The sequence below is a fragment of the Elgaria multicarinata genome, chromosome 2 (assembly GCF_023053635.1).
Source record: "Elgaria multicarinata webbii isolate HBS135686 ecotype San Diego chromosome 2, rElgMul1.1.pri, whole genome shotgun sequence".
Taxonomy (NCBI): Eukaryota; Metazoa; Chordata; class Lepidosauria; order Squamata; family Anguidae; genus Elgaria; species Elgaria multicarinata.
Window position 1 is genome coordinate 27153595 of NC_086172.1, and position 12339 is coordinate 27165933.

Here is a 12339-nt window from a genome sequence, read left to right on the forward strand (position 1 = left end):
CCTGCCATCTAGCTTTCTCGATTCCATCTCGCAGCAGTGATGCTGCAGGATTTTGTGGAAATCAGCGTACAAAGAGGTGGTGTGTAGACATCCCCTTTGTATTTCTCCTCACCATGTGCAAATGGGGACTGTGTGTGCAATCTCTGCTCTTATCCAGCAATCAGGTCTGCAATTGCATAGCCCCAGTCAGGTTGCTGGCGAGGGGGGGGGATTAGTGGGCTGGATTTAGATATTACCCCCCACCCCACAAAACACCCCCTTCCAGAACAGATTATTGAAACTACTAGCGATGATCTGGCAAGGGGACTACTCAATTGCACAACTGGATTGGGACCAATGTATAATCATCATGAAATCAGTATAGCTCACTCATTATAATTATCTACAGATGCTCTGCTTTCTAAGTTGTAACTGATTTGGTTTGAAATTGCTTAAAGAGTTCTCCCTTTGTTTTGCACCCACCGTTTTACTTTGCTAATGCATTTGATTCTGCTTCTGTAAAAGATTAATTGTAAAAATGAAAGAAATGTCAACAAATTTGGAAGTGTAATATCGTCCATATTATCTGGATAGAACTTGGATGAAAAAATGGGGGGGATAGTATTTATGAGTGTTTTGCTTTGTTTTGTTTTTTTAAACACACCTGCCTTCCCCAACCTGGGGCCCTGCAGACTAGGACTCCCATCAATCTTGATCACTGTCATGCTGACTGAGGATGATGGGAATTGACATCCAAAACAGCTGGAGAGCAGTAAGTTGGGGGTGGCTGACCTAACTGCTGAGAGACAAGACACCATTGTTGATTTCTTGTTTAATATCCAAGACTATGAATCTCTATGGAAAGTGTGGCTCATACAAGCTTTCTTTGAATGAACAAGCTTCAACCATGATGAATACAGTCCATGACAGGCACAGCAGAGAGGGAACCCTCCCTCCATGCCAGTATGCATGTATGGGCACACATAAGAACATAAATAGATCATGCTGGATCAGACCAAGGGTCTGTCTAGTTCCCATTCTATTCACCCAGTGGCCAACCAGCTGCCCACAGGAAACCCACAAGCAAGACATGAGTACAACAGCACCCTCCTGCCCATGTTCCCCAGCAACTGGTGTACATAGGCTTACTGCCACTGATTACCGGAGGTAGCATAGAAGGATCAGGACTAGAAGGCATGCCAGGACACCATGAGAAAAGGAAGTCCGTGCAGCTGGCATACAGCAGCATGCCAGTGAAGGAGGGGGTACAGGGCCCAGTATTCCTTCTGGTGAACCTTTCTGCATGGGTGCTGAATCCACAGTGGACTGGACTGAGCCCAAAGTGTCTCCCATAACGATGACTTTCTATGCCTGCATGCAACTAATACATACTTTCCAGACACTACAAAACTGGCCCCTTCAACAGGGGAGCTTAAAGTCTAAAGCAGAAATAAGGGGAAGGAGAAAAATGAATACAGAGCTGTATTTAGATATAAATATTTTGATGTGTATATGTTTTCTGCCAGAATGGAAGACAGTAATACTGTCCAGATCCAGGCATATTCTTTATTGAGAACACTAGTTCAGCCTTTGGACCCAATATTTTTTAACATTAGGTGAATTCTCCTTTGGAGTAATTATAATGTTTTCTCCTAGCAAGACAGAGATGAAAGGACAATCCAGTCAAGTTTAGAAACAACTAAGGGCCCCTCCATACTTTACTTACTGCAGCCACAGGGACGCCTGTTCCCTCATTGTTTTTCTTCCCCGTCATTGGGGACTGGGAACCACACGGGTGGGACCAACACAAAATTCTTTCGTATTCTCCCCTTGCAAGGAATGGCACCCCTCTGAAACTTCCTATCCCTCAGGGAAACTCTGGGGTCAGGAGTGGGGATGTTGGCTTCTCGTGAGTTGGTGTGGTTGTGTCAAAAAGGGGCAAACTCCAGTTGCTCCTCAAAAGGAGGATCAGTTTCCTCCTCTGAGGGAAAATGCCACAGGAGGTCAGTTTCTTCCTGCGGCCCACAAAACTCTGAAGCTGGGCCTGGGCCTGGTTCTCCATTGGTAATAATGAAGTTGTTTGCAAAGTTCTTCATGACACAGCTCCCCAGGCAGGGAGAACAGCGTGGTCACCTCACCAACTATGGTGACTGTCGTTCCTTCGCTCGCTCTCTCCCCACTCCAACACATGTGTCTCATGAGTGACAAATTAAAATGTCTGAATTGGGTAGAGACCGCTGCCGCCAGCACACATGGCAAGCATGTGAAGTTGTGGCTTTTGCTGAATTCCCTACAGGGGCACAAGGGCAGAAATGCTTTGAAACTGACACAAGAGGGAGTTCCAGGCAGCTAAAAGAAAGTGAAAAGATTTGGGAGGGAGCGGGTGGATTTTTTTTTGAGGGGGGGGGAGAAAGCCTGAATAGATTTCAGTTCACTTCAACTGCCCTGACTGCTCCTCCAATATCAAGAGGGCGGGCGGCTGGACACCATCGACATCTGTCCTCTAATCTACCTTTTTTACTGACAACAATCAGGTTCAATCCATTGACTCAAAGTCACTGGCTTCAATTAATAGTGGGAAATGCTACAAAAACTTAGAGAGTTGTTTCTCTTTCAGGAACTGAGGAGCAGCCTGTTGGGGAGGGGGAGTGTGTGTGTGTGTGAGAGAGAGAGAGAGAGAGAGAGAGAGAGTGTATGTGTGTGTGTGTGTGTGTGTGTGTGTGTGTGTGTATATATATATATATATATATATATATATATATATATATATAAATCAGACTGCTCTTTGCTCTTCAAAATATACGTAGAAGCACATATACATACTGCAACACCTAGAAAACATCTTTTCCTTTCCTTTTCAGGAAGTATGTTTAGCATCAAATTAAATGTTCGTGACAGCTAACCACAAGTTATTAAACACGATTTTGCTGCCATATTGCAAAGCCTGCTGGAGGCAGGCAGCAGATACATAGACAAACCGTTTGATTCATTGCTATTTGATACAAAGAGGCTTTCAGAAGGAGAGGCATGGAGCGGCTCCAGCTTAAAATGATTTTATTTCTCTTATACCCTTAAAAGTTACATGAGCTAAATTAGACGTGTGCTTTAGTCCTGTCCCTGCCCCGCCCACCTCACAGCAAATCCTTTCTAACAGTTCAGCTGCAAAGTTTTAAAGATATGAAGAAGCTTGTGAGAAATGGCTATGAGTAGCCAAGTCAGCAGAAGTGTAAGAAGTCTGTGTCAAAACGAAACTAGTTTGGCAAGTGAGACACAAATGTTTGAAGCTGGCATGATGAGGGTTCCCCCCGCCGCCTTTTCCTTTCCTTTTTAACAGCTACGGCAACAAATAATTTGAAAATACACGGCAGAGGTTTTTTTTGGAGGGATGTGCAGAAGAAAAGATTCTTATGAGAGCCAGTGTGGTCTAGTAGCTAGAGTCGGGTGATCCGAATTCTAGTCCCCACTCGGCCATGGAAACCCACTGAGTGACTTTGGGCCAGTCACAGACTCTCAGCCCAACCCCACATCACAGGGTTGTTGTGAGGATAAAGTGGAGAGGAGGATTATGTACGCTGCCTTGGGTTCCTTGCAGGGAAAAAAGGTGGGATATAAATGCAATAATAAATATGTAAATAAATAAAAGATTCTTATCTATGTGATAAGGAAGCTGAGGAATTTTCTTTTGCTTCTGCGTCTAAAAAGCTCTTTCAGTGAGTTCTTTTAGAACATGGGAAAATGCGGTATTATTTGTGAACATGAAAGAAAACACTTTTTACTTGTGTGTTTGTGCTATTCCACTATATAGTGCCACCTAGAGGTTATGCAGTGGAAGAGCAGAAAAGCTACATATTTGGATCTCAATTCTGTAATGAAACCAAAAATAGATAAAGCAGATGTAGAAAAGCCCAACGACTAAGGTGTCCCAGATGTAGTAATAAGCCATTTAAGGAATTTGCTTGTGCTGATATGTTTCTGGTCTGAATTTAAAGTGTTGGTGATTATGTATAAAATCCTAAGTGGCTTTGGACCTCGATATCTGAGGGAGCACTTTGCCTTGCATACACCTACCCAGATATTAAGTTCTGCTGAGGGAGCTGCCCTCCGCACACCACAACTGGGACCTGCACGTTATGTGGAGATGCGAGAGAGGACATCCTCAGAGGTCTTTTTGGCACTTAAGTTGCCCTTATTTCAGCACCAAGTTAAGAACTGGCTATTTATCCAAGCTTTTGGGTCTCATTGACTGTAGCTCAGTTTGGTTTATTTGCTTGGGTTATTCATGTTTATTTTATAGTGATGGTGATTATAGTGGATTGTAGTTGTTTTATAATTTGTGGGGAGAATGAGGTAAAGGAAAGGCCAAACTACTATTAAGTTTTAAAAAACAGAAGATTGGTTATATTTCCTCTTTTGAGGGGAGGGGGGGGCAAAGGCAAAGCAAACCGTAGACACAAAAAGTACAGGAACAAAGGGCTGGTCGTGCAGCAAATTTCTTTTCTTTTCTTCCAGAGGGTAGGACCCAAACTAATGCCTACAAATTATACAAATTAAGCCCTAAACAACTTGGGACCAGGATATCTAAGAGAGCGCCTTCTCCCTTACCATCCTGCCCAATCATCAAGGTCATTGGAGGGCATGCTCCTGGTGGTTCCATGTGGATCTGTGGCCCGATTGGAATCCACCAGGAGAAGAGCCTTTCGTGTAGTGGCCCCTTCTCTGTGGAACTCTCTGCCCCTGGAGATCAGGCAGGCGCCAACACTATATGGTTCGGGTCCAGGTTATTTGAAAGACCGTATTCTCCCTTATGAGCCTGCCCGTGCTTTGAGATCTTCTGGAGAAGCCCTTCTTTCAGTCCCATCATCTTCACAGGCGCTTGGTGGGAACATGGGAGAGGGCCTTCTCGGTGGCTGCTCCGGTGCTCTGGAACTCTCTTCCCGGGGAAGCAAGACTGGCTCCCTCCTTGATGGGCTTTCGGAAGCAGGCTAAAACTTTTTTGTTCCAGCAGGTCTTTGGAGAATAATCTGGCCCTCCATCTATGTTAATGTCTTATAATTTTGTTGTGTATTTTAAACAGTTATGGTTTTGTCTGCCCCCCCCCCATGTATGTTTTAAACTTTGTAAGGCCGCCTTGAGGCCCAGCATTGGGCAAGAGGCGGGATACAAATAAATATAACAACAACAACAACAACAACAACAACACTAGGCTGCTTCCAGCGCCTCCTAAAAAATCTCTTTTTCAAGAAGCTTTCCCCAACTGACTAGCCACTGTTTTTTCTGTCTTCTTTGTTTTTTTAAATGGAATAATTTTCATTTGCTTTTTAAAATCTTCTTTCTTTTACTGTTTATATCTATGTTCACCGCTCTGGAATCTGTGTTAGATAACTTAGTGGTATATAAATGTTGTAAATAAATAAATACACATGGAAAGAGACACACGGGATTTCAGCTAACTTCCTGAAGCTTAGAGCTGCCCTGTGTCCTACTTTACCGAAGGCACTCCTTCATTTGAAGGCATTCTCTGTTCGAAGGGTCGTCCGGTCCAAGTCTGGTTTAAAGATAAAGAGCCCTAGGAAGGGAGAGCTTAAAGAGGCCCCAGTGTAGCTCATCAACAGCGAGCACTTGGGCAGCTGACTGAGCAGGCACACAGCCCGCCCCACCATGAGATGTATTGTATTTTAATTTTAATTATAGGAATTATTTCTAATGTTCGGTTTTACGCAAATCTGTGTCCACTTTTGCCCTCTTCTTTGGTGATGTCGAAGTGGCCACCCTACACGAGCTATTAAACAGTGAACCAGACCATCTCTGCTTTGTTGGAGGTTTCTAAACAGTGGCTGGGTGACCACTTGTCAGGAGAGCTGCATTAGTAGATTTCCTGAAAAGGCAGGGCGTTGGACTCATTATTATTATTATTATTATTATTATTATTATTATTATTATTATTTATATAGCACCATCAATGTACATGGTGCTGTACAGAGTAAAACAGTAAATAGCAAGACCCTGCCGCATAGGCTTACAATCTAATAAAATCATAGTAAAACAATAAGGAGGGGAAGAGAATGCAAACAGGTACAGGGTAGGGTAAGCAGGCACAGGGTAGGGTAAAACTAACAGTAGAAAGTAACAGTAGAAGTCTGCACAACATCAAGTGTGACCTTTCAGGCCTATTCTAACTCAATGATTCTATGAAATATGCCTAGACCTACCAGGTTCAACTATACTTTAGCCTTGTTCAGAGAACAAAACATTTATTCATTTATTTATTTATTGCATTTCTATACCGCCCAATAGCCAAAGCTCTCTGGGTGGTTCATAATTTTTTTTATTAAAAAAATTAACTCTTAAAAAATTAAAATTAAAAATCAACTCTTAAAAAACCAACAACAGAGACCAGAGGAATTCTGGGGGGTCATGTAAAAGCAGCCGCATCTTCGAGAGATCACAGCTGGATTGAGATTTACTTTCGCAGAAGGGCTTGAAACCTAGCCATCAGAGGGAGCAAGAATCTAATCAGAATTAGAGATGGCCAAATCTGTCCATTTTGGTCTCTCTCCGTTTCTCATTTCCCGAAACTTAAATCTGGTTTGTCCCAAATTTTGAGATTTTTTTTTTTACAAACTCCAATGAGCGTATTTTCTGCTAATTTCTTCTAATTCATTTATTTTTGTATGCAATATTGCCCAATATACACGGTTTTTGCAAGCAATCTTTCAAAGGTAATGCCTTTCGATTGTTATTTTCACTAATATCTGCATTTTTGTGTGCACTTTCTCCTCATATATGTGTTTTTCGTACACTTTTTTTTTAATTGAAGAACTCCAATTCAGAAAAGTGCAAATGTCACCGGATAACTGAGTTTCGGCTCACCTATTGGTCCCAGCGTACAAATTAGATAAGTTTGGATTAAAATGTGAACCGAACAATTTCTCCCCCATCCCTATTCCGAATGGGCAAACGATATGAGGTACCACCAGGTAGTGCCTTCCCCATAGGAGGATTAAGGGCTGCTGTTTACACCAGAAGGACCGAAAGGATTGCTCCAAGTAAGAAGAAACACTGGAGAAATTTCCCGCTATGACACAGGATGGCTCCTTTGAATTATTATTATTTTTTTAAGGTGGCAAAGGCAGCAGTCATTTGAATGCCAGCGAACGGCTTCTGAATGAATACAAAAGAGCAGACGGCACCACTTATTCCTGAAATTAGATGCAATCATATCTGTGAATCACAGAGCAGCAAATCACAGTAATTGACATTACAATGCATTATCCCACTGCACTACCTAACTGCAGTGTACCGCCTCAGCAGAACTACTCCTGGGTGACCTGGGCTGTTATCTGCCTAAGGCTCTGAGCCAGACCAAAGCGATAAAACTACAAAAATAAAATGCTTTCTGCTGCAGAAAAGGAGCAAATTAGAATTGGAGTCAAGCCCCCAGCTAATGCAAGACTAGCATCTTCTTGCTCACAGTTTGCATAATTAGAGATCATGAATGGTTTTGTTATTGTGCTAAAAATACTCTGGCTTTGTTTAAATCAGCTATTTCATTAACAGCATGACTTTTGCACAAGCATTAGCAAGGTAGACAGGGCAGCGAAGAGAGAGGCTATATCCTTTAGTTAACACTTAAAAGTAAATTCAATTTTCCCCCCACCGCGTATGGGCCCACTTAATTTTGATCCGCAAAGGCACTTGAGACAATTTGAGGAGACCTTGTTCTGCTATCTACCCTGTGGTGTTAATAAATGATACCGTGTCCCTCCATCTTCTCAAAGCAGTGGGGCGTGCGGCAAAGGCTTTCTCTGGCGATTTTTCCTTCCAAGAAAAGAGCGCTGGAGTTTTATGGTGTCTCTGTGCAAATTGCTTTAATTGCACACTTAAAAGTCGGGAAGGAGCCGGGAAGAGAGAAACAGGCAGACTAGAGAGGGGCACACACTCCAAAGGCAGAATCGGGGCTGGAACTGAAGTTGAAGGAGCTCAGAACCACCCAGAGGCCTCTGTTTCCAGCACCCGAGAGCAGCACACCCTCTGGGAAAGACACCGTTGTTCAGGGCTCAAGGGGACATCTTTTGTGTGTATAAGGGCCCCAGGTTCAGTCTTGGCAACTTCCAGGTAAAGGATCTCAGATGGTAGCATGGCTAGGAGGAAGGACACCGGCCTGTTAACCTGGAGAACTACTGGCAGCCAGAACAGAGAGGGCTGGGCGGAGGTGGCTGAAGATCTGACCCAATATATCACAGATTTCCATCATTTTAAAATTGTACAGCTGAGTCCAGTGCCATACCTGGAACCCACTCTGTTATAAGGAACCTTACAGATTTGCTGTCCAGCCCAGCAAGTTTAGAAGCAATGGCGGAAGGACGTAGTCCTAACAGCAATTGCTCTTTTTAAGCTTGAAGTCTTCAGTTGTGCCTGTGGCTAACTTCCTTAGTGTTTTCCAGGTTCCTTGTCCCTCCTGATTTTTTAATAATAATAATAATAATAATAATAATAATAATAATAATAATAATAATTTTAGATGTCTTTTTAAAATTACTTTTGCTTTAACTGGGGGAGTTAGTGTGCTGCAAAGAGGAGAGCCGGCTTCCAGCCTCATCTTTCTTTCTAAGAATGCCTTTGAGCCCCACGTGGGCCCCATAGGCATTCCTAGGCCTTTGCTAGACCTACCTGAAAGTCCGGTCAGGAGGAGGGGCAAGCCCGTGCTGCAGCTAGTGTGGGCTGCCGCCCCAGTCTACACATCAGACATGACGAGCTACAGGAAAGCTCTATCACGTCCGCCATTTTTTTGTCTTAAAGGGTTGGGTGCGCAGGAGCGCACCAGCGACCAAGGTAAGTTTTTTTTAAAAAAAGGGTTCCCCGCTCCCCCCTGCCCCCGTTCCCCCCATCTCTCCCTGGCTGCGATCTCCCCCCCCAATCTCCCCCCCCCCCGGCTGCGATCTTCCCACCCTGGCGGTATATAAAAGGCAGGAGTCACACCAAGCAGGATATAGCACTACGAAAGCAGTATAAAAGTGGTATATGGTATGTGTCAGTGGGCCCCAACAGTTGTTAGTGCACTTCAATACCGCTATAAAGCAGTAGCGTGGCTCCTGCCTCTTATAAAGCTCCATCCCATGAGCGTTTTATTGCATGCTCATTATTGGGCACTCACGGAGTTTGCTCAGGTCCCTCACATGATGTCGTCTGCCTCCCGCCGCTTCTGGCCTTCCTTGCGCCACAAAAAAACCCCTCGTTAAGTCCCATGTATTTTTAAAGTCGGAATTGCTGCTCTCTCCAGCTGTGTGCAGGAGAAGCAGCGCCATTAGAACAGCAGGCTCAATGGGCCTCATGCTCCTTGTGTACTTCCTCTTTTGAAAGAGGAAGTAACTGAGGAATGAAAACATGAAGGTAGGGAGTGTATTATGCTGCTTATATACTGCTTTCATACCACTTTCATAGTGCAATATCTTGCTTGGTGTAGATTAAGCCTAAGCAGCTTCCCATATGTTTTGTCTGGGTTTTTTGTGTAGGTGGGGTGTGTGTGTGTGTGTTTTGCCTGTGTGGGTCTCTGAGCATCACAAGTTTGCCTTGAAATTGATATTTTGTTGTGCTCCTTGGACGCAAATATGTGCTTTGGTGTTTGGGGCCAAGTCTCTCGCGTTGTACTCCCTTTATTGCCCAAGCTCCTTCTCGCTGAGCCTCATTGGTTTTCCTTCTCTGAAATAGCTACTGGAGCAGAAAACTGGCTTCAAAAGAGTGGCCTTGTGCTTTGGAATTCAGCCCCTACCTCTGCCTTATACATACAGGCTCTTGGGCAAGTTATTTTCCGTTTAGCCTCACTGGTGTGCCTCCTGGCCATGCCCGCCCATCCACCATAGCAGCCATTTGGGGGAATGGTCAAGCCCCTATGCCAGCCATTTTGTGAGAGTGCCCACTACAGTCTCTCAAAATTCCAAACGTGCTTACCAGTCCAAAACGTTCGGGGACCTCTCCTTTGAGCAGTACTGCTGATTAGAACTCCAAGGGGGAAATTGCACTCCCTTGCTTTCAGGGCTGGCCCTACTGCTAGGCAGAGTGAATCAACTGCCTCAGGCAGAATTTGCTGGGGAGCAGAGGGCAGCAAGGGTGTTTGAATACAGAGCTGTGTGTGTACAAGGCTTGCCCTGCACATCCTAAGCTAGCTTGCTGCCTTTAGATGCCATGGAGGACACTGCCCTGTTGCCAGCATTAAACTAAGATTCAGCTGCCAGTCCATCTGGCTTCTACATGTGGACATCTTGTTCTTCACCTCAGACAGCAAAATGTCTTGGGCCAGTCTTGCCTGCTTTTCCTGGCAAAAATGAACCTGGGCATAGCAAAGCTTTCTTGCAGGATATGGCAGCACAGAAGAGGAAAATGCCCTGCCAAAAGCTAATCAACGACTTGCAAGCAGTTTTTTCAAAGGCTCTGTGAAAAGTGTTCAGTTAGGGCTATGCTTCTAGGACACATTGCTATGCAAAGCTCTTTCACCCAGCAGCTGGCCGCATGAAGTGTTACATTCTCAACATCCCAAACTAGTGTGGTGTAGTGGCTAAGGTGTTGGACTGGGAGTTGGGAGATCCGGGTTCTATTCCCCACTTGGCCACGGAAAGCCACTGGGTGATTTTGGGCCAGTCACAGACTCTCAGCCCAACCCACCTCACAGGGTTGTTGTTGTGAGGATAACATGGGGAGGAGGAGGAGGAGGATTATGTACACCACCTTGGGTTCCTTGGTGGAAAAAAGGCGGGATATAAATGTAATAAATAAATAATAAATAAATAACAGCCCAAACGAGCAGAGGGGACCTCACAGCCATTGAATCATGGCACTCTGTGAACCCTACCTTAGTTCCCGTGATGATGATGATGATGATGATGACCAATGTGCAGCTTAACAATGGCGAGATGTTTGTGTTATCATCAGCACCACTTTGTGAGCAGGATCTTAAGAAAGTGCCTTATACCAAGTCAGACCATTGGTCTGTCTAGCCCAGTATTGTTTACACTGAGCTTTATCACACCAGCATTACATTGTGCAATCACTGCGAATTGCGTGCAAAGGACTCCAAAGTTTTCCAGTTTGTAATCTGCTTTTATTGTGAAGCTCTCTGAAGTTTTCCAGCTTATAATCTGCTTTGACTGTGACGTACTCCCATGCATCCTGCTTTAATTGTGCTTCAAAGGCAGAAGACCTGACCTATTTTGGTACTACTTCTGGAGCGAATCATTTGTTTTTTTTCGAGCGGCCACTGGGGGCACAGGAGCAGGATTTGATATGTTTAAAGAAAAATTAAACAAATGTTTACATCTGCGTAAGTTTTAAAGATAAAGACATCAAAATTGGCACAGTAATAGATATTAAGGAGAGCTTTAAGCACACCACATTTGAATCGGATTGGGTCATCTGTTGATTTTTTACATTTCCCCCTTAAACCCTTTTCCTGGTATGCATTTAGCTAGCAACAACAACCACGACAACGACAGCTAAAAGCTGTAGGGGATAATTTGAGGGAAACAGGTATGTGGGATGAAGCTAACTGATTGGCAGCAATAGCTCTCCAGGGTGTCAGATAGGAGTTTTTCCAGCCTTACCTGGGATAGAACCTGGGATTTTTTTTTTTTTGCATGCCACACAGACGCTCTGCCTCTGAGAAATGGCCCTTCCCCAAACAGGAAGTCACTGTAATTATTTTGCATCCATTTAAGCTGTAACGACATTGTCACCATCTGTAGTTTTGCATTTCATTTCCCTCTGACCTCCATTGCTTCCAGCCTTTTCTCTCTCTCTATTTGAACATGCAGCAAACTTATCTGGAGACTTGATCGATGTCTTTTAGATTCCTTTCCTTTTCCTGTGAAACCGTTGTTTATTTCTAGCTGCCTGATTCGTATTTATTTATTTATTGCATTTATATACCGCCCCATAGCTGAAGCTGTCTTAATAATTAAGTAATTAGTAATACCGGAGTGACAAATGCCCTTTACTTAGAAACTACCCCTCTGCTCCTAGCATCCAGTGTGACATTTTCTATGCCCCCTGGAGGGTCATTTATGTTCTGGAAACCATAAATCATATCAGCAGTGCTGGCTCCCATGGTGCTTAAGAGTTAAGACCCCTTAGGACAGCGGTGAGTAACCTACAGCCTGTAGCCGCATGGAGCCTGTTGCACACACACACACACACACACACACATACACACACACACTTCCCAGTGCCCCCCAAATTTAGCTGAATTCGATGTTTAAAAATTGGAGGGAAAAGGCAGCAGCTGCAGAGCACCAAAAGGGTCAAAGTTAGCTTGCAAACAAGCTAAGTTTGACCATTTTGGCACTCTGTAGTTGCTACAGAGGTCTGATT